A 23308-nucleotide genomic window follows, 5' to 3' on the forward strand; every position below is an offset into this window, starting at 1 on the left:
ATTCTATATAGGAATGGAGTAAGGCTGGTTTCTTGGGTTTATCCTCATTTCACTCTACTCTCTTAAGGTTATGGGTTATTTAATTTTGTGGGGAAGAAAGGGGTTGAGGAGGTGTCAGAGGGGGCTGGGGTCTCTGTGAGGAAGGGAGAAATCAGAACATGGTGGACTTGGGCATTTGGTTTTTGAACAGTGGCCCTGGTTGGAGGAAAATGGGATGAGGAATGTAGGAAAAGTGAGGAAGGATGGAAACAGGCATGAAGGGAGGATAACAACCTCTTTGTTGGAAAGTTCAAGCCCCAAGAGTTGGTGAGAGCTCAGGAGTGTGAACCCAACTTTTAGAGAAATAGTGTAACCGATTGCATTATCTTTGGGCTGGGGAAGGGGTGTGGGAAGGGAGAAGATCTGTGGGTAAGGGAGCTAAAGGAGGGTGCAGGATTCCTGCAGGGACAATTGTGAGGATCCTGGCAGTCAGAGACCTGCCTGGCTCCACACATTAAAGCAGCCAGGGAGAGAGGTGGGGATGGAGCTTGTGCTTGTGTTACCTTCGTCTCCAAAGGCTGCTTACTTTTGGGCCCTCTTAAATTCTCTGTTTTTGGCTCTAGTCCTTGGAACCCAAACTGTCACTCTCAGCTTATCACTCCTAATGAGTGATCTGCTGCTACCCATGTGATTTTACTGTAAGTAGAGCCAGAAAGTGATGCTCACTGTGGGCTCTTATGAGCCAAGTGAGCTCTAGCACAGTGCCAGCTCTAGCCCAACAGGAGGCTGACTCACATCCTTTCCCTGGAGATACCTAGCTCCCTTGCTTTCCCCAGCGGCCCACAAGTTTGCTGATGGCTTCAGTGATGGCAAGAAAGCATCCTTTTGGTATCTGCTGGGCCTTGATCTTCCTGGCTACTCTGTTCCTGTCAGAGGGGGGCAGTCATGGCTACAACAGACTGTGCACAAGTCCTGCCTGTCTCAAGCGTGTGAGGATAGAACTTACCTTTTTTTTTTGTAGTAGAGGCAAAGTTGAAATTTTTAAAGATTGTTTTCACCAACTAAAGGAAAAGCCAGCAATAAAAGCACAAGAAATCTTTCTGCAGTTTTTAAGTTCTCCCTGGTGGGCCCCAGGACATGACATTTTGTGTGACCAGTAGACAGCAGGCGTGGTTCTAGAGAGGTCCATCTGGACTGATGTAAAACACCAGGTCCTGGTTAAGGTGGGGAAGGGCAGGCAGCAGAGGATGTCAGATGGGGACAGGAGTGGTTGGAAGGGCCAAGATAAGCGGTCAGGTTTAGAGGGCTGCTCCAGGCCCTGTGGAGAAATAAGAGCAAGCCAGTAACTCTTTCCTTTTTCTTTGGTTCCCAGCCCATGGGCCTGGGGTTTGGGGCTACAAATGAATCTTGGACCTGCCCACTGGTGGGGGCAGCACTCCTCATTTATGTCAGAGTTGGCACTCTGAGACTTGGCCATGCTGGACCACAAGCTAAAGGCTTTCTCTACCTGCATCTGGAACCATGGCTGGAGCAGGAGTCAGCAACTGATGCTGGATCCAAGACCAGCATCTCCCACTCAAGTTCAAGCAAGTCCTTTGAGTAGAGGAGGCTGGCAATACAATCCTTCCAGAACTGAGGTTCACTCTAGGGTCAAGTGTTGAGGAAGCTGGTTTGATTTCTCTGGTTAGAGGCTGAGGCAGAGGACTCACAGGAAAGCTCAGGTCTCAGGCCTTCGCAGGCATACATTGTATCTGTTAAGTAAAGGGTTTCAGTTAGCCTCAGATGGAGTCACTGGAATTATCTCCTGCAAGCCCAAGAATGCAAAGATTCAGCATGTGTTTTCAGTACTCTCCTTTCAAGACACACTTAACCATGTAAGGTAGGTAAGCTCCTATTTCTTCTATAAGAATTGAGGAGGCAGAAGTGGCCCTTCCCTGAGGTAAGAGTGAGAATGCCTGTTGTGGTCTTCGAGTGACATAGACCTGTGCCCTGCTTCCATGCAGCTTCTCCATAAGGGACACAAGCTCTAGGGGGTGGAAAGTATGGAGGCTGGAGGTAGTCATGGCCTTGAGGATGAGGGGGAGGTGTCCCATACTTTGGTGTGAAAGGATAGAGCTGTTTACCCTTTGGCTCATAGGAACCAGATTCTTCTTTCCTTTGCTGGGAGCCACGTGAGTCTCATGAATTCATGTTCAAGTTTAGGGAGAAAGATGCCCTCCTCTCAAGAGGCCTAAGATAAAATGTTTTCCTTCTGAAGTGACTAGGGGCTCAGGAACAGATGAAATTGATTCACAAAAATTAAGTAATGCTTTTTTCTTTTCTTTTTTTGTCCCTGTGAGTTTGTGGAGAAACATTGATGCCCCCTGTAACCAATATCAGCATTTCTAAAACCAGCTGAGTCTGGAGTGTCTGCATTATGAAATGGACTGCAGACTGAGGAAGCAGAACTGACTGTAAAAGGGTAGAGCTGAATGAGCCCTAGGTGCCTAAAATGAAGAAAGCAGGCCATTTCCCCTAACATAGCCTCTCCCCATGCATATCCACCATATTAATCTTTTATCAGGCTGGAAACCCATCACCTCTCAGATTTATTGGATTTATGCAATTTGTGATTTCATCATCATAATACTATAGCTTATCATAGACTGTGTGATCACTTTGTAATTTCCAGGTAAATGTCCTCAGAAAGAAGGGAACATAAACCTCGGGTGTCCTAGCTGACAAACTGAAGTGTCCATGTGAAACCTCTACAAAGGTTTATGACAAAGCTGCCATTAGGAGCCTTGTTAGATATGCTCTTATTCTTTTGAGTATGTATTGCTGTATTAGTCAGGACAGGCTTTGTTATGACATGATAATAAACGACCCCAACTCTTAGTGGTTTAAAACATCTTTCTTACACACACTACTTAAAAAAGAAAGAAATCCTGACACATGCTACAGCATGGATGAACCTCGAGAACATTATGATTAATGAACTGAGACAGTCACAAAATGACAAATAGTATATGATTCCACTTATCCAAGGAAGTTAGAGCAGTCAAATTCATAGACAGGAGCTATTATAGAATGGTGGTGGCCAGGGGCTGGGCATGAAGGGAATAGGGTGCTGTTGTTCAATGGGGATAGAGTTTTAGTTCTCAAAGTGGAAAGAGTGCTGGAAGTGGATGGTAGTACAATATTATCAATGTATTTAATACACTAAACTGTGTACCTAAAAATGGTATAGATGCTACTTTTGATGTTATACATATTTTACCACAGTAAAAAAAATTAAAAAGTGAATAAAATACTATCCTGGCTCCCTTGAAGCTCCTAATGCAGCAGGAAGGCAGACAAGTGAGCTGATAATAACATACTTTGAAAAGCATTATTGTCAAGATAAGTCCCAAGTTCCGAGGAACCCAAAATCACTGTGTTCTGCTAACATCTCTTCTGACCTGGCAGCTTAGGAAACAGACTTGAGATACCAACCAAAGGCTTTGTACCCCCTAACTGGACTCCCCTGAGACAGCCTAATGTGGTCTAGTGACAACATAGTCTAGCAGGACATACATGCTTCATTTGTTCTTTTTTCCTGTATTTAATTTTACATACTAAAACTTTTAAAAACAAAATTTTCTGGTTATGAAACTGGAAAAGACTTAAAAAAAGGTGAATGATCCCTGGCTTGATGGCTCAGTTGGTTGGAGTGTCATCCCATACACCAAAAGGTCACCAGTTTGATCCCTCATCAGAGCACATACCTTGGTTGCGGGTTTGATCCCTCGTCGGGGTACATATGGGAAGCAACCAATTGATTTCTTTCTCTCTCCCTTCTCTCTCTAAAATCAATCAACATATTTTTAAAAAATAAAAGTGAATGATCTTTGTGTTGATAAGAGTTTGGGAGGAAATTGGGTATTCTATTTTTGAACGTGAAATTAGTATGATCTCTACAGAAGGCATTCTATTTTAATATCTATTAAAAACTTTAAAATGTATTTAATTTGACCCAGTAATTACACTTCTGAACATTTATTTTCAGGAAATAGCAGTATAAGTGTACAAAGAGATGTTTCTAAGTGTTTTCATTTTAGTGTAAATTATAAGCCTAAAATATTAGAAAATATAATTATTCAACAGGAGAAATTTGGTTAAATAGCCCCAATAATGACTAAAAATAATGTGTACAACTTTGTTAAGTGAAGAAAAGAGGAAACCATAAGGAAGAAGAGCAGCCTGACGGCCAGGAGCCGGCCTGGCGTCACAGAGAGCCCTTGGACTTCTCCTGCTTCACAGAGCACCAACATCTGCTAAAGCCACGCTGTGATGTGGTGGACTGAGGAAAAGCAAGACCACTCCATAATCATATCTGCACACAGACAAAGCAGAACATTGTCCAACCACAAAAGTGATCCAGCATCCACCTGTCCTGGCTTATAGGAAGGGCTGCTGCCGCTTTCTGAATTCTTCAGCAGCTCCGGTATCATGCTTGTGGTCCCTCCTTCTGGATGAGCTTTAGCAAGGCACCGGGTCATAGAATTACCCCACTTCCTGGCAACACCCAATCCAGAGCAAAGTCCGGCTTCCTTAAAGCCTGCTGAAAAACCACCTAGCACAAGCCCAGGCACTCTAAATTCTTTCTAACGGCTTCTTACTGAAATACCCCATTGTTTCCCATGTATTTGTAAGATATATTTCCATTGTCATAAAAATATGTGGAATAATACACACAAAGCTGTTAGCAATGGTTATCGCTAATGAAGAATTCTGACCTTTTTTTTATATCTATATGCATATGGGCAGGGAGAATGAGAAGGGAAAAGAAAAGAAAAGAAGAATGAAGAGAGAGCAATAATGATAATGGCAGTGGTAGTGCTTCAAATTAAGTGTTGATAGTGATGTTGTTGGACAATATTTTCTACAATGAATATACATTACATTTAAATATGAAAAAAGTTATTTTTAAATGTGATAAAATTGGTACTTTCCTAAGGGAAATACTCTGACTTTTTAATTTTTATTTTTGCGATGTTGTCTTGTGCCTGACTAAAATTGTACATAAATCGTGGCGGGTTTGATGTCTTCTACTTTTCCAGATCAATTGCAATACAGTTAGTGTGCAATAGGTGTCGCTAGCTCCCCAAGAATGGCATATTGCTAATACTGGCTTGAAGCCCTCTCTGAGCTCTGCGCAATTCTAATCAATTATCTGTCTGCAAGATAGACCTAATCTCTAACCTTTGAGTACTATGTACTTATAATTTTCCTTCCTCTTGTAATTTTAATCCATAACTTAATCTAGGAAAGATACTATTACTACTGTAAAACACACTCCTTATTCCTTCACATAGGTAGAATTTCCACATAGCCATTCTATCTTCTGAAGTACTTCAGGCAGGTATTATATATTCCATTGTACAGATGAGGAAACTGAAGTTAGACAGAAAACTTAAGTCATTAATAGTTTGTTGGTTCAGTTTTCTTTTCCCTTCATTGGCTAATTCTAGAAACTATCACATATGCAGCAAAAACAGCACTATTTGTGTTTTAAATATATTGGTATATAAATGTATCAACTGTAAAAATACATTTGGATTAGTTTCTGAGAAATGCCATCTGAATGATGACAATCGACCCATGCTGCTTGTGCAAGTGTGGTTGTGCAAAAGCTTCTGGTGGATGCACAGCAAAGAGGAGCCTTCTCAACTTTGGGCAAGGTGGGCAGCCTTCAGATGTCTGGGAGGTTGGGGACTCCTTTGCAAACACCTGGCATTCTTAGGGAGTATGCTGCAAAAGACCATGTTTATGTGTGACTTGAGGTCACATTAGAAATATTAGTTACTGTGCTCCGAAGTAACATCAGATAAACAGGGCTGTTTGCTTCTCCCCTCTGAAGTCTTACACTTTTTCAGTCCTACGTGTGATCATTCTCAGGTTCTCACTTTCTGATGCTCACCTTGTAGCTGCTGCTTTCCTTTTCTTTCTTTTTTGTAAAAAAAGAAAATGCTTTATTGATTATGCTGTTACAGTTGTCCCAATTACTTTTCCCTTTGTTCCCCTCCACCCAGTGACCCCCTCCTTCCAGTTGTCCCCTCCCCTTAGTCCATGCCCACTGGTTGTGCATATAATTCTCAACATCTTCCTATCTACTCCACTCCCTCCTACTATGCTTCTTAATTCCTGTACCATCTCCCTCCCTTTCTCCCCTCCCCCTTCCCTGCTGACCTCCCCCCAATATGTTCCCCATACCTATAATTCTTTCCCCACTCTCGTTGCCTACTTAGTTTGCCTTTGTTTTGATTCCGTAGCTTCTGTTGTTGGTTGTTGTGATACAGTTTTCATTTTAATGTTCATAGTTTTGATCCTCTTTCTCCTAAACAAGTCCCTTTAACATTCCATATACCAGTGGTTTGGATCTGATGAAGTCCTTCAGCTTTCCTTTGTCCTGGAAGCACTTTCTCTGCCCTTCTATTCTGAATGACAGCTTTGCTGGATAAAGTAATCGTGGTTGTAGGTTTTTGCTTTTCATTACTTTGAATATTTCTTGCCAGTCCCTTCTTGCCTGTAGAGTTTCTTTTGAGAAATCAGCCGATAGTCTTATTGGGACCCCTTTGTACATAATTCTCTTCTTCTCTCTTGCTGCTTTTAAGATTCTCTCTTTATCCTTAATTTTTGACATTTTGATTATAATGTGTCTTGGTATGGTTCTCCCTGGGTCCAGTTATTTTGGAACTCTCTATGCTTCCTGGACCTCTAATTCCATTTCTTTCCCCAAGTTAGGGAAGTTCTGCTTCATTATTTTTTCACATAATTTTTCAATTTCTAGTTCTTCTTCACCTTCTGGTAACCCTATGATTCAGATGTTGGCCCGCTGATAGCTGTCCCATAGGTTTCTGAGCCTCTCCTCCTTTTCCTCACTTTTCATTTCCTTTTTCTGCACTGGTTGACTGTTTGTTCCCTATGTTCCGATTTGTTGATTTGATCCCTGGTTTTCTTTCCCTCACCGCTAGATTCGTATGTATTTTTGTTCATTTCAGCAGGACTAGCCTTCATTCCTTCCCTGTCTTGTTTAAGATCTGCTGTTAGGTCTGAAAGCTTTCTCATAACCAGAGCTCTGAACTGAGCCTCAGAAAGATTATCTATCTGCTGGTCCGATAGAGCACATATTTGCTGTCTGGTCAGCTGTGTGATTGGGATCTCTATCGTGATCACTCCCATCCTGACAGTTTTGTCTTTACCTTTGCTTCCTGGGCAGGGCTGTCATACCTCCTACGCTATAGGGGTCGGAGCCCCATGCACTCGTCACTACCAGGCGACCCTTCTCACCACACTGTGGTGCTTTGTGTGGGGGCGGGGGTCCAAGACGGATTCCTGCTGTTCTCTCTCTGCTGAGAGACCAGGAGCCTCCTCCTCTGTCCCCACGCCCTCCAGCCCTCACAGTCTGAGGCAATGGGGATCTGCCTTCCCCGGCATTGGAATCGCAAGCTGACGGGTCTGGTCTGCAGCCTACAGTGCTCCCCAGGTGCTTCTCGCCTCCCCTTAAATATGAGTGTCTGTGCTTACCACTGTCCCGCAGCCGCCGTTGCCGCAGCTGCCACCACCAGTATAGCTTGACCTCTCTGCCCCAGCTTCGCCTCTCCTACCCATCCGGACAAGCACCACTTCTTTATAACTTCATACATTGGACTTCCATGTAGCTTTATTATCTGGAACTTCTGGTTATTTTTGATTTTGCGGTAGTTGTAGTCCTTCTTAGTTGTGGAGAGAGATGGAGTGTGTCAGTCTAAGCCTCCATCTTAGCTGGAAGTCCTCCTTTTCTTTAGTCTGCTTTTCCTCAAATATTATGGAGTTAGAAATCAAATAACCAAGCAAGGTAGAAGTGAGTATAAAGTAAAGTTTACTAGGTTCAAAGCAAATCTGTTAGAATGCATTTGTATTTGTATGTTACTTCCTGGTTCATAACTGAATTATGCAAATATGAGACTGATGGGGAGCTGGTTTTGGAGAGATGAGGAGTGACTTTGCCAATCTTTTTAAAAGTCCCATGATAATCAAGGCCAGCCTTGATCTCAGTCTGAGTCACACTGGGACTTGGTTACTCATTCCAATGCTATAGAAATTTGGAGGGAATACTCCAGGCTGAGACGAGGATGCCCAGGTTTATGGAGCTTGCCTGACCATGCTCTGACAGAGTGGTGGTTTCTGGACCAAGAGAGACCAGAAAAAGAGGCTCAGGGAGGGTCTGCTAGATTATGACTCAAGTTGAAATAAGGAGATGGGAAATCCAGTCATCTTTCCAGCAGGGATTGAGACCAAGTAAGGGCCTTCTCTCAACCGCTGGGGTGATGAATGGACAATCATTAAGAGGACTGGGTGCATCACATATAGCAGCAAGCACCCATGTGCATGTGTTTGTGGGTAAATGAGATTTATTGTTTTTTCAATTATATAAATATGCTTAATATAAAGCATTCAGAAAATACTGAAAAGCATAGAAAAATAAGAGTCACTTGGAACCCCATAGGCCAGAGATATAATTTCTAAATATATTTTGGTAAATTTCCTTCCTGATTTTTCTCTATGTATATATTCAACATAGTGTATACATATGTATTTTTAAATTAAATCATGGTATATTACTGTTTGGTACTCTAACTTGGACACTTTTCCACAATAATAAATGGTTCTACACCATCATCTTTGGTAGCTGTACAGGATTCTATTGTCTGATATTTCTTATTTTAATGAGTCCTCTACTGCTTAACATCATGCTGTCTGGAGATAGTGATATATTCGTTTCTTCCTCTTCATTTATATTTTAGCACATTGACTAGAGCTTCCAGAACAAGCCCAGATAGAGCTTGTTCTTGACTGAAACCTGATTTTTGTAGCTGTACCTTCAGGATTTTACCATTGTTTTTCATGCTTCCTTTTGGTTTCTAATACATTTATAGTATCAAGAGGAGCCTCTTTCTGTGTCTCCAACACCAACAAGGCTTTATATTTTTCTTTTGAGAGAATCAGAATGAATGTTGAATTAGGTCACGCATCTCTTTAGTGTCCATTCAGGTGAGGGCACAGGATTTTCCCCATTAGCTTGCTGGTGTCCTGGCACTCAGACTGCCTTGGTTTCTTGGGATGAAACCTACATTAGTGATTTTGCAACCTGGGAAGGGGAAGTGGATTCTCTTGGAAGTCTCATAGAAAAGGCAGCATACTTCATGCCCTGTGCTAACCCTGCTATTTTCACTGAACAATACTGGGTGGGACAAAAAGTGGATTTACAGTTGTTTGTATGGGAAATAATACAATAATTAATAAGTAATAATACAAGAAGAAACTCTGTGTTTCTTGCACTCACAACTGTAAACCTAATTTTACCCCACCCTGCATATCCAGGAAATGATCCCCTATTAGTACAATAGGGCATTTCCTCATTCTTCTTCATAGCTACAGAGTGTTCCACTGTGTGGCTGTGCCATGGTCTATTCAACTAGTTTCCCGGTGATAGACACTTGGAGCAAGTAACCTCGTAAGTGCATTATTTCATAGATACGTGCTCTTAGCAAGTAACCTCATAAGTACGTTATTTCATAGATGTGTGAGGGATTGCTGTCATAGAAATTCTCAAAAATGGGACTGCTGTGTTTGTTAGAATGAATTGGGAAGTGTTCAGCCTTTTAGAGATAGATGACTAGACAAATAAACTCTGACTCCGATAAACAAAGTTTAGGTAAGTTGGTAATGATCTGTTCCTATGATTGATAGAATGGCCCCAGTAAATGGCCTGGAACTCCTGCATGTGTGTGTGTGCGTGAGGAAGTGGTTGTTGGATACCTTTCATGCTTCCTTCTCCATACCCACACTTTCCCATAGCTATACACATCCTTTAGCTTCTCAAGGGTTATGAACTTAGATTCTCCAGGACACAATGGAAGCAAGGAAGGTGATAATTGTTATCATGTATTGAGCAGCTTCTTAAGGCCAGGCATTGCGCTGGGTACTTTGAGTGTATTATTTCTAACCCTTATTTCAATCACACCAGGAGCTCTTCTGTGCTTTATTTACAGATGTGTAACACAGTGCTCAGTTTGCTCAAGACCCCTAGCTAGAAAGTGGTAGATGCAGAATTTGAAGCCAAGCATGTCTGCTCCACACACATGCCTTATTAACCACTCCCATGCCCAACTTTGCCAGCATTCCTATTATGCTGCTGGCCTGGGAAAGGCTGTGACCTGGGGAAGGCTGACTGGTGGGGTATGTGCTGATGGTTAAACACAGTACCCTCAGCTTCTGGATTAGTCTTTTAAATAACAGCTCTGTGCTGCAAGTTCCATTTTGATGTCAGATCAGGTCGAATTAACAAATGTTTATGGAACATCTGCCACGTGGAAGACATGAGGCTAGTCGCTGCAGGAAATGTAGACATGTAAGTAAAGACTCATACTTGGAGAAATTGAAGCCTAGGCTTGCAAAGCAATGTGTGAGTTGACTGGTTAACCTAAAAGTAACTACTTTTATCAGATTCTTTTGCCAAACTGACTTCCCAGGAATGGGACTAGGTACCTTATAAAATAAATACAATCAATCAAAACTGGTTTCTGCTCCTTTCTGCCACCCTTACACCACACACTAAAGTAAGTGGCAAGTCTGTAAGCTCATTAAACATCTAAATTAAGTCATGGAAATACTAGCAACATTAGAGTATTTGTTTCTATTGTGGAGGAATAACTATAAGAATTGAAGCTATAGAGAAAATGATAAGAAGATTAATAGATAAGAGTATAAAATTTCAAAAAAATTTACATAAGAACACAATAAGATTATATGTATCAATGTGATTGATTATATAAAAATTTATAAAAGATATTTACAGTTTTACCATGAGCAAGCATTAATTTTTTATGCTCTGGCCAATGTGGCTCAGTTGGTTGGAGTGTCGTCCCATAAACCAAAGGGCTGCAGTTTTGATTATCAATCACGGCACATAGGTAGGTTGTGAGTTTGGTCCCCAGTTGGGGAGTGTACAAGAGGCGATTGATCGATGTTTCTCTCAGATCAATGTTTCTCTCCCTCTCTTTCTCCCCTGCCTTCCCCATTCTCTAAAATAAATAAGCATGTCCTTGGGTGAAGATAAAAAATAAGCTTTAATTTTTTAGTAAAAATAATGGTTACAGTAATTTAAAACCAAGTTAAAAAATCTTATTTAAATAATAAGAAAATAATACCTTGACCCTAAATACTAAAAACAAATAATCTGCCTGATGATGTAGTAAACTGCATGGCTAGAGATAGGATAAAGTCAAGAAAAGAAAACAAATAAGAAAGTAGTGAAAACGTTCATCGTGTTTATATCCTTTAACCTAGTTATCTCCCTCTTGAGAATTTATTCTAAAGAAAATCTTAAGGCCAGGGAAGCTAAGTGTATCAGTAGCTCCAACACAACAGGGAAATGGTTAACTAAACCATAGTGGATCTATGCAACGCAATATTATTCAATCATTCAAATAGGCGTTAAAAAGACTTTGAGGCCACAGGCTTAGAAAGTAATGTCAAATGAAAAAAGCATAAATTAACCTACACAACTATTCTGCTTCTGAAAATGCAGTGCTCATTATCAGGGCCTGGATGTAAACATGGAGGAATGAAAACAGTTTGTTTGAATGAGGGTAATTCTATTTTTTTTCTAATTAAAAAATTCTAAGTTTTTGGACAAAAATGATTTTTAAGGAAAATTGTGCTGTTGGGATCTCTGGGAGTCTCAGTAGGATATACCAACAGTGTCTATTCCAGCATCAGGCACTCGGCCAGATGGGGCAATGGAGCCACCTCCTCTTGTAGCTGGGCCTGGACCCAACCTTGGAGCTGGTGTCTTACATTTATAGAGCTCCTTCCTCCTCCTTTAACCTTTAGCCAACCCCTCTCTCTAAGCCTCTTCCACAATGTGCAAACCTTGGGACACAGCAGCACCAAAAAGCCCCAGGCACAATGCACTGCCCTCTTGGCTCCTGTTCAGTCCTCAGCCTTGCCCTTGTCTCTTGTGACACAGCAGAGCAACCCAGGTCATTTCAGTTTCCCTATGCAATACTCATGGGATTTTATCTAATTCCTACTGTGCTTAGCAGAAGTAACGCCAAATGAGTCAATCAAGCAGAACTGGACTTTGTCATATAGAGAGTGATTACCAAAGAAACAGGATGCTGTATGTACTTTTTATATGACCAAATTGCTTTCTAAAAGGAGTAATACAAGTTAAAACTCACATTTAAAAGCTTCTGAATAAAGCCTAAGAGAGAAGCACAGGGGCATGGACAATTGCCAAATGTAATCCAAGCATGAGAAGTAACCAAATATAGACTATAAGATTCTTGGAATTCTCTGGAAAATTGTGCTGAACTTGATCAGTAAACTTGCAATTGTTTGCACAAGTGAAAGACACAGAGGTTAGTGATGATATAAAAAGGGCGTGATTCAGGAAAGAGTACTATTTATAGAAGAGTGGGGCTGGAAGGAACTGAGAGCGACATGACCACCCTCTCTTGTCTTTCAGTTGAGGAAGTTCAGGGTGGTCCGAGGCCCAGCCAGGAGCACAGTCACCCAGGCAGCACTCTTTGCCCCTCTGGAATGCATTCTGAATAGCTTTTTCCCCTTTATTAATTTATGTTTTTCTAAGTTAAAATATTAACGTGATTTAAAAATAAAAATACAAAAAGTGTAATTGCAAGGCCTCCCTCCCTCCTCTTACTAATTTTCTTATGTATCCTTCTAGTGACTGTAAAAATACAAGCAAATCAAAAATATTAAAATGCATTCTTTAAAAAAAATATTTTATTTATTTATTTTTAGGAAGAGGGGGAAGGAGACAGAGAGAGAAACATTGGCGGATGTGTGAGAGAAAAAATTGGTTGCCTCTCATATGCCCTAAACTGGGGACCTGGCCTGCAACCCAGGCATGTGCCCTGACTGGGAATCAAACCTGTAACCTTTTGGTTTGCAGACCAGTGCTCAGTCCACTGAGCCACACCAGCCAGGGATTAAAATGCATTCTTATTTTCCACTCTTTCTAACACAATGTGTCAAGGAGATCTTCCCACATAAATGCATAGAAAGCTTCCTTGTTCCATTTTTAGATACTGAGTTGTGAGAATGTACCATAGTATATTTCACTAGCCCTTATTTATGAACCCTTTGGGTTATTTCTAATCTTTTCTGTTTACAATCTGTGCTGACATAAATAACTGTGGGTTTGTGTGGTCAAAAAAAATCACCACACTAGTTGTTAGGTATTCCAAATTGTCTTCTGCAGGGCTTACCATGTTGCCTTCCCATGAGCAGAGTAGAAGTGTGCATGTTTCCCCACAGAGTTAGTTCTTGCTGCAGATGTCTCCTCAGGCTATATTCTGCTTGGAGTGATATTAAATTTTATTTTTCCAACTGAGTAACTACCACTTGGCATCAATTGAGGGGCATTAGTCTGGAGGCTAACATGCTGGGTAACATGGGGACTTAAAAAGTTTGGCATAGCTAGTGCATGATATGTGGTCCAGAATATCAGTGTCTCTCACCCCAAATTAGCTCTTTCCTGCATTTCTCCTTGAGACAACATTGCTTGAAATAGCCTTGGATGTTGGGTAGTCAGGTAGTCAAGTTCTAATTTTATCCTCAAAGTGATCCTGTGGGATGGGAGGTGGTTACTATGATTTCCATTTGATAGGGGAAGAAACTGAGGCACTGAAGAGTGATATAGCACTCTCTTACTGCCTCCTCTTCTTTGGATTATAATTCAGATGTAAGATTGAGGTCTTGATGAGCTGGAGAGCCTCTTGAGAGGGGAGGATTTTGAGCTGGGGGGGGGCTCTGTCTGGGGAGATGCAAGTCACGTAGAGAGAATAGCATATTGAACGCTAGCTCTAGGATCTGGGCTTAAGCAAAAAGACAGAAACAATCTTTAGTTCAAATTCTATCTTAAAACCTGGTTTGCTATGTTCTTGATGTTTCTTGAGGCCATGGACTGGGCCACTTTAACTTTCATACCTGGTACCTCTAGGATTTGCAGAGCCCATAGAAAGAGTACAACTGAAGATGCCAGGCTTCAGCCACCCCTTTCTCTTCCTTGTCCTGGTTCCATCCCACATCCATCTCCAGGAGTCCTATGCAGTGGCCTCAGCTATCCTTCAGGCTTAAGGAGTTCACACACAGGCAGTAAGGCCCACCTCCCATATCCAAGCAAGGGCTTTTCCAGGCCCTAGAAGTAGACTCATGGCTGTATGAATAGGGAATTCCAGAATCTCTGGTATTGGAGGCTGCATAGAGGGAGGTTAGAACTCTAGGTGGAAATGTCCCTTTGGGCCCACAGATTCTTTGCTAGAACAGAATGCTCTCTAAAATGTAAGGCTTATGGGTGATACTATGGGAAAAAAGCCAGTCAAATGATCAGTGTGAAGGCATCAGTAGAGCTGGAAAATTCAGTAATGAAAAAGCCAGATGGAAGTCAGGGAAATCTATTCATAGTAAAAGAATTTAAACAGGCAGAGGGGGCGCAGAGGTTGTAGGAGCCCAGTAAGCAGAAAGCATAGTACCAGACATACGAAGGGGTGGGATGGTCCAGAGATGGTCAGGGAGGGAGCTATTTTAGACATGGGGTGTCTTGAAGGTACATGGAGCTGGTTCTTAGTGGGAACCATCCTTTTTCAGACAGTAATTCAAGTCTTATGTCCTTAGCCAGCAGGCAGAGATACTATAGACTCAGACAAAAAAGTCCTCCTCAGCTTGGTCATCAGGCCATTATATTCTACCTAGCTTTGGGGCTCTTGCCTCAAATGAGACCTGGTTAGGTTTGTTGAAACAGAACTTCAAAGTTTCCTCTGCAATATCGGCAATGCAAAATCCATACCAACTGAGTGGTTCCATAAAAATATAATTAAGTACAAATACCTCAGAGAGAGTCATGCTATGGGAGTTGATTCAATTTCTTTGGTCCTTTCAGCTATCCTGAAATGTCCAAGCTGACTCTAGACTGCAAACCAAAGCCCAGTCAGCACCAACGCCAGTATTTTAGAAGTTTTACAGCATTTGGTCAAATCTGCATAAGTTCAGTTTTGCTTTCTCACAAAATCATAGACTTCTGGAGTTGGAAGGAATTTAATGCCTGGTGCTTCAATGCTCTCAGTAACCAAAGTCTTAGAAACTTCTAAGGTAGCAGAGTCTACCTTTGAGCCACTCCGACTTCCAAAAGGTCTTCATTAGGATCAGCTGAAATGTCTTCAATTTTCTTCATTTGATTGCTTTGTTTCCATATGGAATATCTCCAGCTCCTTTCCCAGTTAACCACTATGACCCAGTTTACCACCATAATCCATCCTGAGTCACCTCTGTGGATCAGACACCTCTAGTGCCTTCAACTATTTTCCATATGATGTGGTGTTAGGAACTATCCCTAAAACCCACATGCCAAGTTTGCAATGTTTCAGGGAACCTCCAAGTAAAGATGCAGCATGAGTGGCTGGATAGATAATCTGACATTCAGGAGGGAAAGCTAACTTAGTGGCTATAGATTTGAGAATCATTGGCTTGTGCAGGGGGTAACTGAAACATTGAGGGAGATAAGGTCACCCAGGGAGGCTGTGAAGTGAAGGGATGATAGGACCTGGGGAAAGATGGATCATTCAAGGATGTGTGGATGAAGAGTGAGGAACACTTGAAAGATATGGAGGAGTCGTCAGAGAGACAGGGAAACAACCAAGGAGAGTGTTACTATAGAAAACCAGGGAGGAGAGAGTTTAAAGTAAGGGTAGCAATAACATCTAATGTAGCAGAGGCCTAGGCATTTGGCTGTTGGGGGATATGTTAGTTTCTTTGAAGAAATGGGAATGGAAGCTAGAAGACAGAGCTTTGAGAATGGGAGAGGAGAAAGTGGAGTTAGTGAGTGGAGATGACCTTTTGAGATGCTGGGCTGCAAAGGGAAGTTGAGACCTAAGGAAGTGAGAGTTAAGGGAGAGCTATTTGTCTTTGGGGTGGGAGAGACATAAGCTTGCTTCAAAGCTGTTAAGGGGCAAGGAGTGAAGGAGAAGTGGAAGGTATGTGAGGAGTGGGGAGAGAGGGGATGGCTGGTGGAACAATTGTCCTGAGGCAGAGTGTGGGGGAATTCAAAGACTGCAGGAGAGATTCCTCTTGAATAGGAGCAGAGATGGAGAGGCAATGTGGATGGGTTTCAAAGCAGATCAATCTAAATGTAGAGGTAGAGAGTAGAGGAAAGGGCAAGATGCCCAGTTTTCCATAGTAGGTGTGGTCATCTATTGATGGCCAAGGGGAGCAATGTCGGTAGGGGGCTGAGAGTCATTGACAAAGATTAAAATATATTTGCCTGCTCCTAACAGAATATGTCTCCTGCATGACTCAGAGTAGCATCACAACTCTTGCTGCTCCTCCACCCTGTTCTTGAGAACGAATCTTTGTGAATCCCACTATTGATATGAATCGGACCCCAGTTTATTACCTTCAACTTTCAGGGCAAATCGCTGATTAGCATCCTTTGGTGTGGAAGCTCTTCTCTTGGATGAGACAGAGCCTGGGGGGCTAGGGGCTCTTACAAATGCTTTAAAAGAATTAAATTATTTCTTCTTCAAGTGATCATAGGAGGTAGGCACTATTATTATCCCCATGAGGAAACTGAGGCATTGAGAAGGTAAGTCACTTGCTCAAGGTCATTCAGCTGGTAAATGAAAGAGAAGAGTTAGGATAAGAATCTCAAGTAGCTGGTTCCAGAGCCCAAGCTCTGACTCTAAGTTTCTTCAGTATGAGAGAATGAAGGAAACTTGCAGAGCCAAAAAAGAAAAAAGAAAAAAAAAGAAAGAAAAAAAAAGAAAGAAAAGAAGGAAGCTAAAGAAAGTGAGAGTCCTAATAGTGTTTGAGTCCCTGGTTCTAGTCCTTGAAGTCTGAGCTTTTCTGGTTCCTGCTTTCTTGAGACTTAATTCTTCAGCTCTGCCTTTGATGTTGTGAAATACTCCAGTATCATTCTAATAAAAAGTGAAGTTGGAGAGATTCAGCTGGAGGAGCTGAGTTATTCCTGGGAAACTGAGGCTTCACTGAGCCCTGCTATCTGGGGCTCTCTGATGGGCTGTGTATGGCCTGGCCACAGGTGATTGTGTAGGATTCCTGCTCCCTTGCCTGTGGAAGGGGATGGGGCTGTGGAGGTTACTGATGCAGACCGAGCATGGGAGTGTGAGCTGCAGTCGTCTTTGTCCTGGACTTGCCTTTCCTGGGTTCTTCCCATGCTCCTTCCCTTGTGGATTTGCCTACAGCCTCCATGAGCTGGGAGCTCTGAGTATCAGTTCCTTCTGGTTTACCTCCCTCCCTTCTCCAGCCTAAGTCATACCAGCAATTGTTTCAGCTACATTTTCATTAATGACCCACCCCTTGCTCTCCCTATGCACTTGCCAGGCCATTTCCCAACCCAGAAGTGGCTCTACTATTTGCTTTCTCTTCTGGAGGTCAGCTAGAGAAAATTTCACAGCCAGGGTGACTGGTTTCAGAATGAATGTATGATTTCTGACCTCAGCTGGGTTCTCAATGTTGCTAAAAAATAATATTTTCTCCTCCCTTAGTCAGTACTTTTTAGGGGCCCCATGACAACAGCTTGGAGAGCCTTCTTTCCTCATTCTCTGTAATCTCCATCTTCACAGCTAGGGGAAGAGATGGGATGCACATTGGCTGAGTAGTTAGTGAAGGTGGTACATGGTATGCCTAAACTATGAGAAGAAAGGAAACTAGAGGGTCTTCAAATCACACTATGAAATTGGTTTCTGTGCTTCAGATCTAATATATGTACAGTCACCGAATAGAGGCAATTTGGATCTCAGGCCTGGGTTATTGTTTTAACATATTTGAAAGAATGCATCTTTTTACAAGTACCTTGGTCAGTCATGAAAGCCCAGGGAAAATGAAGTCCCAGAAGCAATCTCTAAGGTTAACCATTTCAGTTGTTGATCAATTACAATTGATCACATACTCATTGGATCCCAGTGGGACCCCAAAAGGGAAAGAAATAGGACAAACTTGAGCTTTGTGGTACAGCAGTGCAGGGAACGATGAAACCTGCACATGGCACTTACCAACCTTTCAAAAACATTTGACACAGTCTTTGGGACTAGGGCTCTGACAGCTGAGAAGCAAGTTTGGCAGCCCTGAGGGCTTTGACAAGTTTCCATGATGTTGCCAGCTCCCAAATTTGAATCTTTAGCCCTCTTGCTTGAACTTCAAACTTGTGTATCCAAATGTTTATACAACTTTTCTTCTTGAGTATTACACAGGTATCTCAAACTCAAAATGACTGAAACTTAACTCTTCCCACTGTCTGAAATATGCTTTATCTACAGTCACCTCCGCCCTGGCTGGTTTGGCTCAGTGGATTGAGCGTCGGCCTGCGCGCTAAGTGTCGCTGGTTCGATCTTCCAGTCAGGGCACATCAGAGAAGGAAAACTCTGACTCCAAAAAACCTCCGCTGCCTTGCGACATACCTCTTCAGGGGAAAGGCTAAGGGAGTAAACCCCGACAGAAAATCCGGAGCCAGAGTCCCTAAGGCGGTTTGACGTTGTAGTCAACACCGGCAACTCCTGCGGCGCACCTGAAGCCAAGCTGTATTGACTCCGTCTTTCCCTTGGACCCTTCAGCTGCGAAGAGAGGGGGGGTCTGCTGCATGGGCAACAGCAGACCCTCCATATCACCCTGCCCAGGCTCTGTAGCTTCAGCTTCACTGGAGAGGACACTCCAGCGTCATCGCAAGATGTCGATTCAACACGGGAGGAGACAGATACCGTGTCACTCCCGAGTCGGACTGCACAACCATTCTCGGCGGTGCAGATAGACTCTTAAGAAACTACACCATCGTCTCTCGAGACGGACGGCTGCCGCCGACGACGACGACAGTCCCCTCCATCACAGTTAATGTTTATGCCATAGCTTAGAATGCTCTTCAGCATCTAATGAAGACATCTCAGTGATCAGTAACTTTTTTTTTCAGTTGCTCTTCCTACCATACACTTACCCTATTTTAGTTCTCTGGGTAGTAGCTTGTTTTCAATCCTTTCTGGACATTCCTAGTATCCAGTCTCTCATCCTGGGGAAGGATGAGCTGGGATGACCAGGACCTGAAGATGTTAGGGAAGGAAGCTCAAGGGTCATCCTAGAAGCCTGGATTGCAGGAGAGCAGAGTGGTGAACAACCACAACAGCCTGGGTTGAAGTCCTGCCTTCACCAGGCAAGCTATTTATCTTCTAGAAGACTCAGATTCTCATCAGTAAAATGGTTGTTTTAACAGTATCAACCTGGGGGAGAGAAGTGTTCATTAAATGAGCATATGCATAGTTACTGGTACATAGTGAAACCTCAGTTAACCACTGGTGTTTACTCTTTTCTGAGCCAGATATAAAAAAATAAAATTGATTGGAAAGCCTGAAATTTATAAATAACCATACATAAAATACTCATGAAAGAGTTAAACTGGAAAAATGAAGTAAAATGATGCTTTACTCCATAGTTTTTCGCATTATTCATCCCTTACTTCAACACACATTTGTTTAATGCACACAGTATGCCAGACACTGTTCTAAATGCTAGCAAAAAATCCAGTGAACAAACAGACAAAAACCCCTGTCTTTTTGGGGCTAACCTTCTAACGGGGGTCAGATATCAAACAAAATATGCTAATAAGTTATATTTCAGGTTGCAGGAGAGGACATCATTCATTTGGAATTTTAAATAGGGTGATAGGGAAGGCATATGACACTATATTCTGAGTTGAGGAAGATACAAAAATAGTATCTTAAAATATAGCCCCTATTCTCCAGAAATGCACAGTCTGGATAAGGAGACAAAGGTCATTCCTGTGTCAATCAGCAATGAAACAAACAATGCATTATGTGAATGGCTGATGGAAACAAGCAATGTTCTAGGAGATCAGAGAAGTTAGAGAGCAGGGGAGAGCTGCATGCAGCCCAAGGATTTGTTGGCAGAAGTGATCTGAAAAAGTGTTGTGAAGGGAGTGGAATTTAGCTGGAAATAGTGAAGCCAGTTTTTCCCCTGCACTCCTCCCTCTCTAGTTAGCTGCCGGGAAGCAGTGTTGCTATGGGCTAAAATGAAACATTAATCATGGCCTTTTCCAGGAAGATATTGTGAGGAGAAGACACTGTAACAGGAACAGAAAGCCATCACAGTGATTTAGTGGGCCCTGTCAGTGGGCTGGAGGGAAAACACAGCTTTCAGGCCAAGGCCAGGCTCTGAACTCAGTAGAAACCAAACTCCTGGAGACGCAATAACCTGTGCCTCCGAATCTTTGTAGCATGAAAATGAGAGTGGGCCCCAGGTGGCCCTGTTAACCAGCAGGAGGTCCTCCTGTGCCTCTTTCCTAAGTCTTTGAGTTTGCACCCTTTCTCTCTAGATGTGGCCAGGTCCCACTTAAGGGTCTGTGTTAGAGGAGCCCAGTGAACATATGCATAGGGAGGGTAGCCTGGTGCAAACTGGGGCCTGAGAAGGGAGAATTCCTGGTACCCATTTTAAGTTGAATTGCAAAGATAGAAAGAGGTCAGGATATGAGAACCAGTAAATAGATTGGGTCTTTGGGCCTAAATGAGTGTCAAATCTCTAAGGAGTCAAGAGCATTAAATTCACTGCTGCTTGGTGAGGCAGGCACTGAATTGTTCTAACAAAGTAGATGGGAGAAAAAACAACTGGAATGCTTAGATAATTGGGGCCTTAGATGAGCCACCAGAGTGGACTGAGGATGGAGGAAGGAAGAATTCTTGATCTTGTCTCTGTTCTCCAGGGGAATTGCTATTGGAGTTTTACCTTTCTTTCCTCATGGCTGTTTGGCCTTCAACTCGAACTAGTACCTAGTGTAACTCATGTGCTGGGTAGAGACAGTGGCCCTTGTAAAATGTTGTGGTTAAAACTTTAAGTCTGAAGAAAGATGGGCCTGGTTCTTATCCTGGTTCCCTCTATTACTAGCTCTGCGGCCTTGAGCAAGTTGCTACATCTCTCTGAACCTGTTTCCTCATCTGAAAAAATGGATATAATAATGTGATAGGGACATGATGTCTGCAACCTACTCTTAAATGACTCAGCAAAAATGATAATGATCTGTGCACACATGTGTATCTGTATCTACCTATAGAGAAAAATTAGATGAGGCAGAATATAGCAATGCTGAATCCAGGTAAATGGGTGTATAAACATTCATTGTACTACATATTCTCACAACTTTTATGGAAGTTTGAATGTTTTTTGTGATACAAAGTTAAAAACTTTTCATAGAAGACTTCTGATCTGGCCAAAATGGAATAACAGGCCTAGATTTACCCTTCTGCCTTAAACAACAACATTGGGGGGAAAAACCCCAAGAAATAACCGCATAAATATATAGAGCAATGGTTTTCAAGACATGGACACAAGGCAATGAAGAAGTGTTTCATGAGAGATGAGAAACAAATAAGTGAGTCCTACAGTTGTTCTGGTTACTGCCTTGGAAGAGTTTCCAGGCCACAGCACTCAGGTGGAGCCTGGAAAACCTTTTGGGTTAAGAAAATAGAGAAGGATGTTCAGGGAGACCAAAGCAACTAGAGGTTGCAGGACAGAGTCCTGTGGAGGAGAGAGCTGTGGAGAGAACATTCTGGAGGTCTGCAGAGCATTCCTGTCAAGAATTCAGCTGAGCCCTGCCAGGTGGCTCACTTGGAGTATCATCCCATAAACTGAAAGGTTGCAGGTTCGATTCCTGGTCAGAGCACATGCCTAGGTTGCAGGTTTTATCCCTAGTTGGGGTGTGTACAGGAGGCAACCAATTGGTGTTTCTCTCTCACATTGATATTTTCTCTCTCTCTCTCTCTCTCTCTCTCTCTCTCTCTCTCTCTCTCCTCTTTCCTCTCTTCCTAAAATCAATAAACATATCCTCAGGTGAGGATTAAAAAACAAACAAATAACAAACTGGCTGCATCTTGTCAGCAGAGGCCAAGTGCAGAGCTTAGGCTTGGTGTCCAGAGGAAGCATTAGCCATCCACTGTCCATCTGACTACTATTTTTGAAGCCCCTGTGTGTTTGAAGAGCAGTGCCTGAGAAATAACACTTCTCCAGTTAACAGTGATCCAAGTGATGGTTACCAGAATTCTGTCTGTCGAGACTGAGTTCCATGCAAAAAAGAAATACAGAGAGACAATTAAGATTCTTTTAAAATCATCAGGCTTCGATTCTAAATTAACCTGTATATTCCAAAACTTGGATAAATTGTTATCTCACATGGCTGCAAAGTGCCTTACATTACTTCTGTATTTCCAACTGAAAGAAAATATGACATTAAGTAATTAATGGTTGCTTAAAAAAATCTTTCTGAATACTCTGGAAGTGATAATACTGCTTCTGAACTCTTACTGTTGCAACAAAAGAAATCATTAAATATACACATTCACAAAAGAACAGACATTTTAAAGCAGTTCCTGACTCCTTTTGACAGTGTTTTTGAAGTCTTTTACAATTCCTTACTTTCTCAGTATTTTGAAATCCTCTAAGACGCTTCTAAAATAATAAGCAGCTCGATATGCTCCTGGAATTGCTTGAACTTCATATACCTTTCAGAATCCACCTGGAGTTACCTTTCACCTGCCAGAGGATTTTATTTTTGAGGGCTTCTTGTGCTCTAGACATTACTATCTAACCTGTTTAGGTTTTTGTTGAAAGAAGTTCATAATATTCATTAAAAAGTGCCTTCTCTGGAAAGTGGGTGAAGACCTTTGTCAGGGATCTGTTCCATTCCGGCCTTATGACACCAGATTGTCATTTTGACGTGGACCTGTTGGCTTTAGCTGATGCTATTGTGCAAGCTGTGGATTTGGGCTTATTGAGGACATTGTCTGTCCGTGGGAAACCTTCCTGCTTTGGAGGTGGTGAAGTTTAACCTGGCTGTGAGCATGTTTCTGGTCCTGATCAAGTGATCCTTAGAGTAGAGAGCTTACTTATCATTAAATCTTTAGAAATTTAGTTTCAAAATTGTTCTTCAGCAAAGGAAATGAAAGTTGCAAGGAGACACCCCACTCTTTTCCTGCAGGAGTGATGTCCCTCAGAATGACTTCCCCTATGATGTCAGCAAGACCTTGTGGGAAGCTGGAACTCTCATCCACACCCAGCAATAATGAAATACTTCTTCTATACTGGAGTGTCTATCACTGGAGACCAAATGGGACTTCCACTTCCACCTGGCAGTAATGAGTCTGCATCTCTTTGTTTCTGATGGCATGATGTCAGAAGTAGCTTGCTGTAGTTCTGTTTAAAAAAAAATTTTTTTTTCCCTTTATTTCCCTTGCCC

At 42.2% G+C, this 23308-nt stretch overlaps 1 pseudogene; it reads left to right on the plus strand.

Annotated features, from left to right (window-relative positions):
• The first annotated feature begins 16278 nt into the window (after positions 1 to 16278).
• LOC150006264 (protein Lines homolog 1 pseudogene) lies at positions 16279 to 23056 on the plus strand (annotated as a pseudogene).
• The last annotated feature ends 252 nt before the right edge of the window (positions 23057 to 23308 follow it).

Source organism: Furipterus horrens, unplaced genomic scaffold (assembly GCF_987537825.1).
Source record: "Furipterus horrens unplaced genomic scaffold, mFurHor1.1.pri manual_scaffold_6, whole genome shotgun sequence".
NCBI lineage: Eukaryota > Metazoa > Chordata > Mammalia > Chiroptera > Furipteridae > Furipterus > Furipterus horrens.